General features: G+C 39.1%; 1 long non-coding RNA gene across 1 annotated transcript; it reads left to right on the top strand.

Moving 5' to 3' along the window:
- The first annotated feature begins 443 nt into the window (after positions 1-443).
- On the top strand, positions 444-4924 carry LOC114012488 (uncharacterized). The gene is made up of 3 exons (XR_003554957.2): positions 444-672; positions 2959-3111; positions 4786-4924. It is a non-coding gene; the product is annotated as an uncharacterized LOC114012488 (long non-coding RNA).
- The last annotated feature ends 6110 nt before the right edge of the window (positions 4925-11034 follow it).

Below are 11034 nucleotides of genomic sequence, written 5' to 3'. Positions count from 1 at the left end.
TTTCACTCTCTTATAAAGCAACTGCTCCATACCCTCTTTCACTTTCACAGCTCTTCTCTGTACTGCCCTTAACTCCACTATGCCCTTGCGACGCAGTTACTCAGGAGGTGGAGGCATATAGCTTTTTTTATATAGCAGCTAACCAGCATACCTGTTCAATTGTGGTGATCTTTCTTTGTAGTATCTGGTAACATGTTACCAAGTTACTGTTATTTGCTAACAAAAGTATTTTGTCTTTTTTTCTTCCTGTGACAGAATATTTTAATTATAGTTTAAAATTTGACTGTAGAATTATCACAGTCTAAGTACAGATGGAGTTTGGGATATGCCCTTCCAGTCTTAAGTTCTGTGACGTTTGGCTTCTTAATTTTGTATGATAAATGCGTATTTCAACACTTTACTTGGAGTCTGAGCACTCATCAAGTATGTCATAGTGAGTCATAGTCCACTGCTAACAAAACTGCAATTCAGCTGTGCTTTTAGCACTGTCTACCAACTGTGCCTTTCCCGTCTCATCCTTTTGCTCCTGTGTAACATTATAAAGACCTTTCTTTAGTTTTTCCAGCTGTATTTCCTATGATCATCTCTCTTTATAGAGTCAACTGTTGCCTCCACTGAAAAATTTGGGAAGAGGAGGAAGAGACTGTTTGGAAATTCAGTGTCCCTGAAATGGTGAGAGTCCAGATCCTGTATAAAGTTTTCTCTGTGGTGTTTTGCTTGTCTAGTCATTACATTTTTGTCTTTCCTCGTAAGTATCTCCAAGCAGGCCTCAGCAGCATGTTTTGTACATCAGGTTTTGTTTGTCTGTAGTACTGTCTTACCACATCTCTTAAACAGAGCTGGAAACTCCAGGTAGACTTATTGCCATATGTACGCAGGCTGAATTTTGCAAGTTTCTTTCTTATACTTTAACCCTGAAGCTTTGTACTCCTCTTTCTAAGCAGTGATGTGCTTGACTATTTAGGCAGATGAGGCATTTGCTTTATTATGATTTCTTCTTTTGGATTGGAGGCAGCCTGAAGCGGCAAGGCAAAACAGCTTGTTGCAATTTGACTATTTTATATCCCAAAGGAAGAAAGTGTGCTCCATCATTATAACAGTGCTGGACTTATTCCAAACCAAAATACAGCAGTACTCATGAAGTAATGTTGAGAAAGGATAACAGAAGCCGCTTTTTGCAGGAAAACACTTGTAATGTCACAAGCAAAATTTGGTACCATGGACATGAGATGGATTAAAACCTGACTGTGTTTCAAAATGGTGGGCAAAGGCATTTAATGCAGCAGTTATATAGATGTTTTATGATATTAATGTTTTAGGAATAGTTCACAGGACACAAAGCATTACAAGAAAAGAGAAGAAGCACTGTTACATTAAGCTGTCTCAGGACTTAAATCTTGATAAAGAACCTCTAGCTAAGGTACAGGAATAGAGGTCGAGGAATAAAGAACAAAGCCAAATAAAAGACAGAAAAGGCAGAAAAGGAAGGAATGAATCAAGCTAGAAGAAGGTAGGTAGAGTCTGACAGGACTGGAAGAACTGGGATTCAGCACTAAAACTAGCAATCTGGGTTTAAAGGAGGAAGGAAGGAAAAATATTGAGAGAACATTTGTGAAATAGGAATAAAAACTTGGACTGTTGTGGAAGGGTCAGAGGGAGTGATAAGTATTTGAAAGTATGAATGCAAGATGTGTGACGAAGAAAACAAAGAGACTAGAAATACACAGAGACTGTTGGCATCATTAATCTAACTGGAACAGAGAGAGGAAGCAAAAATCTGTTAGGCATAAATAGCATAAGATAGTATATAGATCATGCAGAAGTGAACAGATGGGAGAGAAGATTTGGAAATAAATAAAACTGAGGATTATGGGAGAGCACATAAACTGGTTACAAAAATGTGTGCATGCTTAGAAACTCTGCTTAACTTGAGCTCCCACCATCTGTAAGAGTGGTGTTCCAGTTGCTGAATGGGTCTCAGGTACCTCTAAGTAGGATGGTTTGGAGAATGTTTTCTTCTGTAAAAGAAATACCTCAGAAAAAACTAGAGCCATCCTTACAGGTGCTGTGGTACTTCTAATCTGGTGGTCCTGTCCCCTGTGTCTGCTGAACTGCCCAGGGATTCATGGCATTCCCAGTTTATCAGAGGGCAGGCGAGTGACTCATAACTAATATATACAGGAAAAAAACGGTGGGCCATCAGGCGTCATGAGAGCTGAAGTCCAGCTGAGGAATTCAAAAGGAAAAAAGGGACATGACGATTTTTATTATGGTGCTTCTATGGTGGTTTTTTTCAGTATCCTGGTACCATACTTCTATGCTAATATTTCAGAATTATAGTAGTTGGTTCTGAAGTAGTTAGTTTTTAGAAAATACTGAACCAAACATTCAAAACAACGTTGAAAATTGCTTGGGAAAAAATACAAATCCATCCATGAAAATGCCATCACACCTAATTGTAAGGAACTTTCTTGATTAAAAAGTTTAAAGTTGATTAAGCACACCTGAGTGACTGCTGAGCTTCCTCGAATCCTCCCTTTTTCAAGGCAAATTAGCTCAGGTTAAACATCTTCCATTGAGTCAGATATCTGAAGCAGAAAGGGGTGAAAGTTCCAGACAATATTCAAGGAGCTGGACATGAATTGCCACTGAAGGATTTATTGGTTCGGGTGGAGCACAGTGTAAATGCATTTCTAGACACAGTTATAAGTCTGAACTGCCCATCTGGTCCTTGGCTCCCTGTTCCAGCTGTCACCCCCCTAACTGTGCCCTTTATCCAACTCTTCAGACTTGGAGGAATTACTCCCTTGTGCATTTGTGGTGCAGCTGGGCTCATTCCAGTTGCATGGGAGAAGTGGACTGGCAGCGTCGCTTCTGGGAGGGATGTGATGTTGCTGGCCTGGGGGGCTGCTGCTGGCAGAGCTCATCCCTTGACCGTTTTACTGTGCTTCGTTGCAGGCTCGTGCGTGACAGACCTCCATATCAGCCCCGGAGGAATGGGAGTGCGAGGCCAAGTGCCGGCTGCAGGTGCCAAGGGTGCACTAGGAGCAGACTTTGGCGTTTGGTGACTGAAAGGCCAAAGTTCAAGCAGGGGCTTATTACACAAGACTGGTAGGTAGATCAGCCTTGGGTCCAGAAGTAAGAAGGGCACATTGGTGTTCTACTGTGCTCTGAGGATGTATATTCATCGGTCATCACTGGTGCACAGATCTTCCCACTCCTTATTCCCCCTCTCCCTGCCCCCATCTCCTGTTGTGGCCTTGTTTCATCTTCTTCTCAACTAATTTTGTGTATTTGCAGTTCTGCTATTTCTGAATTATTCTCCCTCACTTTGCTTCATCTGATTGAATAACTGAAATTTGACTTTGAGTTGTTTTGGTTTTTTTTTTTTTTTTTTTCATTTTTCATGCCTGTGGCTTTGCATCCTTAGTCAGGCAGTGCAGTTTTATTGTCTGTAGTTGCAAATACTTCTACCAGGTCAGAGGTTAATGTAATGCTTGGTATTCATGTGGTATTTTTCTCAGTGTATTGAGGAATCAGTGTACATAACACAAATCTTCTGAAAAATCCAACATTCTCTGTATTGCCAAGGCTGCAACAGTCATCGTAGTTCTTACCACTTTTTATTTTTAGCAGTGAAATAGGCATAGTTGCGGTAGATGCTATGTCCTCTTGCCAAGATAAATGACAGTGTTCTCATCTTTTTTCCTTTCTCTTCCCCCCCCACCCCCCCCACCCCCACCCTACCCCCCTGCTTCCGAGGAACTGTATTTAGCAAATTGTTTGAGCATTACAACTCAAATAAGGTTTTACCTTTTATAGGTTTTCGTTTGTCTAGTTAGGCATACTCTATTCTGGGGGATTTCAGCTGCTAGAGAATGTTTCAGGCTCTAAACATAAGAAAACAAAGACATATTTTCTATATCTTGAGAATACTGTAACTATCCAACAATCTTAAAATAATTGTTGCACCTCATATTTTCAAATAACTGGCAGGAACAGTAATCTTCTACAGCTTAGTACACTCTATTAAAAATGAGTAATATACATATTGATCATAATGCTTCTCTTAGCTGATGAGGCATCTCTTGGGGATGAAACCACAGTACCATATGGCTTTAATGTACTCTGTATAGTTCTCCAAATAACCACTATAAATTATATTTCAGAATTATGCTGGACAGCAATAGAGTTAGTTTTCAAACTGTCAATAATATATCATGACTGTAGGTAAGAAATTGATTATGCACAGGATGCAGTATTTAAATAATTAACAGCTAACCAATCAGTTTTGTAGCTGTGGTTTGTGACACTTTGAATTAGACTAATTTTAACTTTAACATCCCATGATAGAATGGGTTAGTAATGCACCCAGCTAATTAAAACTGATACAGGAAGCAGAACGCATCATTTCTCTAGCAATGTAGCTAATGTAATGCAATACAGTTTCCTCAAAAAGAATGAGATCCAGCATCTTATTGCAATTTTAAATGTAAATTTTAAATGGAAACATTCTTCTGAGTACGAAAGCAGTTTACTGCCCAGTTCTGGCAAAGGGTGATGTAATAAATAGCTGAATTTAAATTTAAGGCAAAGATAAAGGCATGGTTTGGTTTGCCAGGATTATATTATATATTTTTTTCCTTCAAATGTTTATTTGTCAACAAGTTAAATCATTAACACAAATCAATTTCAATACCAACTTGGAACAAAACCCACTCCATGAAATAAGCACTATTACCTGTTAAACACTAACAGCAATATTGTTGTTTCTGACATTATCAGCTGACAGAAAACACGATGGCCTTTTAAAAATCTAAACCTGGAGTGAAAAATTTAGAGACCTAGTCATCAAGTTTAGAATACATATGATATCTGGACCCAAAGATCAGTTTGTGGCAATACTGACACTGCCCTTCCTCCTTCAAAAGGTAAGGAAGCTGAGTAACATGCAAACATCTTTTTCGCTCTGCCTCATGATTAATGATTCCATGGCATTTTCTTGGGGTAGAAGTTCAGCATTTTGATGAACGTACTGCAGGCCAAAATCCTCTTTCCTTCCACCTTTTTAACAATCCTCTTTGTGCAAGTTTTCAGTATGGCTGGAGCTGATATAGCATAGATGCTGCATTCCAGGGCTGGCCTTACAACAAAAATTCTGGGTAGGGGATAAAAAAGAATAAAGAAAAAAGATGGGGCTTATGCAAAATAATCTTTTCCCTTCCAGGAAAGTCACAGACACCTTTGCAGTTTTTCACAGGAAGTGAGAGAGGCAATGTTTTAGCATAATTGCTAGCCAAATGACAAATATGAGAAAAGGTATTTGAAGCTGGGTTTTCACAAAGTAGGTAGCAAATGCAATATGCAGTCAGCTGTGCTCAGCTTTTCTCTTCGCTCTTTTTTGTTTAAATAACTCTTGAGGGGATCAGAGAGAGAAAATGCAACCGCTAGAGTTATGTTTCAGATGTTATAAAGATTGTCAATCATCACTTTCTCGTAGGTATGAGTCAATTGCGGCTGCTGTCAGGAAGGTGTGCTTCAAAGACTTGCTGAGCTCATCCAAATAACAAGGTCTCCAAGGTCTCAGTAAGTCGAAAAGAAGATCTAATTGCATATAGACTTAAGAAGCGGAACAAGACACAGTCAATTTGAAGTATGCTGCTGTTGGCTGGACAGGAAGCTTATCACTAAGTCTTGACAGGGATTTTATTTAGAACTGTAGGTGATGGATGAGAAGGACTATGAGTCTTTGACATAAATGTTTAAGCAGAAGATGTTTGTGGGTTTTCCTCTCCCAGTAGGTCCCTCCTCTTAGAATTTGCAAAGGTGCAAGCAGTACAACCAAATGCAGGAATTTAAAGATGAACGTCGTACAATTGCTTTCCAAATATTTTTACAAGTATAGTACACGACCCTTGCATAAGGCCTTTGTGTTAGTGAAGAACTATAAAGTAATAAGTGGTCGTTGCTAAACTCAGGTGTAAAGAGAAAGTTGTCTTTTTCCCTTCTCATTGCCATTGTGTTGTAACTTTGTTTTCTGCAGTGGATTCAGTGCCATAGTGGTGAGGAGTAGAAGCACTTTAATTTTTTTAAAGTACTGTCAGTGACTTCATCGTTACTTTCTGAAGGCTGCCAACTTCTGGACTATTGAGAAAGAGGTATATGATGGCCCGTTATTATTCTGGAATAAAATTTGGAAGTGCACCTTGGGGTGGAGAGGAAAACCTGATCCAGTGAATCCATGAAGGGAATGTAAGTTTTCCCCACCCCCAATATATTTTATACTCCTAGCATGATGTAAAACAAACATACAGCTATTCCTTTTCTGGCTCTTGCTTATGGCAGCTATTTAAAAATTAGATAATGTTTTAGACATCCATATGTGTGTGTGTTGGGTGGTAGAATTGCATTAGAACAGAAATGCAATGCTAAAAATAAATTAATTTCATTCTACACCTGGTCACAATCAGTATTCTCCAACTTTGCCCTCTCTAATGTTACAGTACTTGTTGTAGCATGGAATTTAAAGTAAGTTTATAGTGTATAAATGTCATGCATTTGACGCTATGATCTGTGCTAGCTACCCTCATGGATAGTTTACTGCATCCCTCTCCTGATATATCAAACAGATCATGGAAGATTTGAGGCATTCAAGACTTGCTTGGCAAAACCCTGGAAAATTGCAAGTTTTACTAGTTTAATGGTGTACAGACCTCTGTCTCCTCACCAAAACCCCAATATTTTACAACATCCAGGATTCATGAGATCACACATATTTTCCCCAAAGCTGATGAATTACAGGTTACCTCTTCGAGCTGGAGACCAGAAGTGAAGAACAGAATCAGATCCAAATGGCACAGAAGGTAAGAAGTAGTAAACATTGGCAGTCATCGCTTTTTCATAGGCGTAACGGTCGACTGTGGCTGCTGTCAGAAAGGTGTGCCTCAAAGATCTGCTGAGCTCGTTCAACACTTCAAGGTCTCAGCAAGCTGAAGTAGAGATCTGATTGCATAGATGTGAGGAAGCGTAGAACGAATCAGATTATGTTCACTTTAGGCAATTTAGATTAAAGCATGCTTTTGTTACTGCTACATATTCTGTGTTAGTGGGAAGTGCCTGACAGCCTGAAGTGTGAGCTGTGCTTTGCTTTGCCATGTGCTGGTTGTACCTTGCTTTCACTCGTTTTTATTCACTGTCCTTGCTAGGCCACTTGATCAGTAAGGCTACCAGAATCCCAGTCCTCACAAACTCTGTGTATGGGCCTGTGCTGTTTGTAGCATGCCATGCTGTCCTTGTCCCCCATCATCCACAGTCCTTCTGGCCCGCATTTCTCTTTTCTTTCCATGGCAGCCAGGACAGGGAGGTCAGGGAGATGATGCTCGGTATTCTTCCCTAGTATGAAGTCAGGAAGTGCTTCTGGCTGTACACTAATCACCGTACCTTAGTCATGGCCAAAGGAATCATCCTTTCCTCACTCAAAGTGCTCCTGAAAAGTTCCTTTTGTCCCACAGTAACAGCAGTCTGAGGAAATATTAAGCAGCAAATGCATGCAGCCCCTGCACAAAAGCCGGTCTGAATGATCCTGTCCCACAGATTTCTGGTGTGTTCTGGCTCCGCCAAGTCTGGATGATAAAGCTTAGAGCACAGACTGTCTTTGTGCTTTTGCAGTGAGGAGCACACTTTTAAGTCTAATAAAGGATGAGCAAATTAATAATCCAAGTACTGCAATTATTTAAAGAACAACTACACCGAATGTAAGTAATCTCAGTAGTATCTGGTATGCAAATCCAAATTATCTCACACCTTTTTCTCTTCATGTATCTCCTTTTTTTTTCCTGAGGTACTGCTCATTGACTCTTCTGTGCAGGAACATCTACTAATCTAATAAAATCTACTGGTAATGGGCATTACAGTTGGCACCAGAAATACAAATGCACTTACTTAACACCTGTGTCATGGGAATCAATAACCTGAAGTTTTCAGAACAGTGCCAAGAAGCTCACTTGCTATTCTTGACATTATGACCATGTTACAAAGTTCTAGCTATTTTCTGTGTTTTCTTCATATCTCTCCCCTTAATTTATTTGTATATTTCACAGACTTATCCCAGTGAGCATTCTGGACAATAACAATAATTGTCATTACACTGCATTAGGCTATGAATACACAAAATCTTTCAAGTGTGAACAAAACGGGGCAAAGTTTGAATAGGGGTTTGCAGAATGGTATAGCACAGGATTTTTCCAAAACAAGTGAAGACCAAAAATTGCTCCCTACCTATTCTTTTTTTGACATTGCATATCAAATTCAGATAGTATGATTCGTTTTTAATTATATTATGATTTAAAAGCAAGTTATGAGGCCCTGGGCACCTAGATCTAACTTTGACATCAGCTTTAGTTTGAGCAGTTGATTGGACTACATGAATTCCTGAGGTCCCTTCCAGTCTAAATTACTCTGTGAGTTTAAGAATCAAAAGTTATTCAATTAGCTTTGTGCAATGCAAAGGCAGAGACCACTGAACAGATTTGTTCAAAATGCTATTTGTCACTAAGAAACAAATCAAAGAAAAGGTGTAACATTTTTTTTTTTAAAAAAATAAATTAGTTTCAACATGTGAATCCAGCACAATATGCTATAATCTCTTCATTTAACACTAGAACATGAGTGAAATCACCTCCTGAATAGAACTCTGAAGGATGATGGGGAAGAAATGAAAGAAAACATTGTATCTGCTTGGAATTGCCAGGATATTTGTTGTATTATAATTATCTAGTATGAAATCTGGCTACATGAATATCATTACTTTTCCAAAAACTGCTGAAGGATTTTTAACGACCACTAGGAGCTAGGATTCAAAGATTTTGAGTTTCTTCTATAGTCTCAATCCTGTGCTGTTGGCATCATCCAAGAGCCTTAGTGTTCAGTAGTAACTCAGACAGACAAGGGCTACCAGTACTATTTCCTTCAGCACATGCACTCAGTTTTCCTTGGAGGATCTCCTATTTAAATTCAGACTTGGCTCAGTACTGCTTAACTTGGGAGGTCTGACTGGCTCATAATACAGAATGATGTGGCTACAAGCCACTATATTCATTTGGTCTCCATATATTTGGATTCACCTTCTGTTAATCACATATATTTGATTATGATTCATCAGGCACTTCAAGAACATCATCTGACAGAGAAGTCATTTGAGATCTTTCTTTACTAATTTGTTGCCTATGAACTCTGTCTTCCTGCACCTCCTCACAAAGTCATGAGTGTTCTTGAGTGGGTCCCAAACAATTTCAGAGAGCCAGACTGCCTACAGGAAGGGTGTTACAAGCACACTTTTTGAAGACTGTGAGGGAGTTGTGCCTGCTGAAGTGCTCCCCAAACAATTCCTCTGGTGACATGGCTCCATATGAATTCTGACAGGCATAAATGTCAGTTTCTTATATTAACCAATGAAGTAGGCAACATGCTGTAAATTGTTGCTTGTTCCTGTCAAGCATACGAATGTGTTGGCTGCTTCAAATAAGATTTTTGCCTAGCGAGAAAAGTATTTAAAATTCATCCTTCTGTGAGCAATTTCATGAGGATCCACCTTCTGAAAGTTGCTGGTGAAGATATGCCTTCTGGCTATTGAGCATGTGCGCTCCATTAGTGTCTGCATATGCTAATAAGGTTAACTACCCATAGAATGTCCTGGGTGGGCATTAAATAAGATTAGTCTTTAATACACAGAGATTAGTGTGAACTTAAATTTTACCCACCTAAAAACCAAACCAAACAAGCAAACAAAAGGTCAAGCATAATCAGAAAGAGCCCTGTGACATTTTGCTGTAAAATACAGAAGACAAAGGAGAACCAAGAAGTCTCTAGGGTCTTCAGGAGGCTGGTTTGCTAGCCTGCTTTGTTTATGACCCTATTTTTCCCTAATATTCACATCCCTTTATTTAGCATCAAGTCCAAAAGCGACAGTCATCTTTGTCTTGTTTGTTGGGAGCTTTGCATAGGGCTTCAGGCGTTCTGGTGCAGATGCTGCAGTTTTCAGGAAGTGAAGCTTTTCCAGGAAATGCGAGGAAAGGTTCACTGCTCCATCTTAAGGAAAGCTGTTTTGACATATGTTTCCTGAACCTTTAGGAGGACTTAGCAGAAAAATGTGATAGGAACAATTTTTCTGTTTTTGAAAAGGAGGTTATGGCTGAAGACCATGCTCACACATGTTGCATAATTTCTGGTTGGCTTTTCTTTCCTGTGGTTATGTGCAAGACTATGTTTTGGCTATGGGAAAAGTCTCTTGCTTCTTAAAATCCACTATGACATTAATGATGAATAGTAAAGACCACTGTGCTGCACTTTGCACGCTAATCAGTCTTTGCGTTGCTTTGTATCTTGTACCATATGTACACTGTGACTTGGCTGGGATGAAAAACTGTAACTGGCAACACTTACTCTGATTGTTCTTATAATGATCAAACAGTAACACAGTTTGACAGAAATTTTATAAACCATCATGTCGTAAAACAAAACCAGCATAAACTAGCTTGAGCAAAGAAGGTGTGTTTAAAAAGGAAAAAAAAGTTAATGAAAAGCACATGAAACTGCCCATCTGCGCAATTGTACTTTTTCAGTGTATGAAGGCAAATAAATACTGTGAACCTTTTGTACAGTCAATTTGAAGGTATTAGAAGAAGCTTTTTTGAAAATTAAGAAGCAAACTACAGCAAATGCTGTATAATTCAGACTGTGAATCTACTGGTGGTAGTTAGGGAAGGATTTGTCAGGCAATATTTGCCTTGCCCTTTCTGCTTTCATATCTCTAAGAACTGTCTCTTACACATCCTCAGCATTTCCCTGTTTGGTTTACATTTGGGATCTTATATGTCAACACATGTGAGTTACAATATGAAAAAATAGTTTTACAAACTCGAGGGACCAGGCAGTGAGATATGTGTCACCATTTTGCACTTAAGAAGACAGTGTGTCATATTGGAAATGTTTTATTTGTAAAATGAATACGGTGATTTCCCAGCCTCATCCTTAATA

This window comes from Falco peregrinus, chromosome 2 (assembly GCF_023634155.1).
Source record: "Falco peregrinus isolate bFalPer1 chromosome 2, bFalPer1.pri, whole genome shotgun sequence".
NCBI lineage: Eukaryota > Metazoa > Chordata > Aves > Falconiformes > Falconidae > Falco > Falco peregrinus.
Note: the sequence above shows the minus strand (reverse complement) of the source record. Positions and strands in the feature narration are given on the sequence as shown.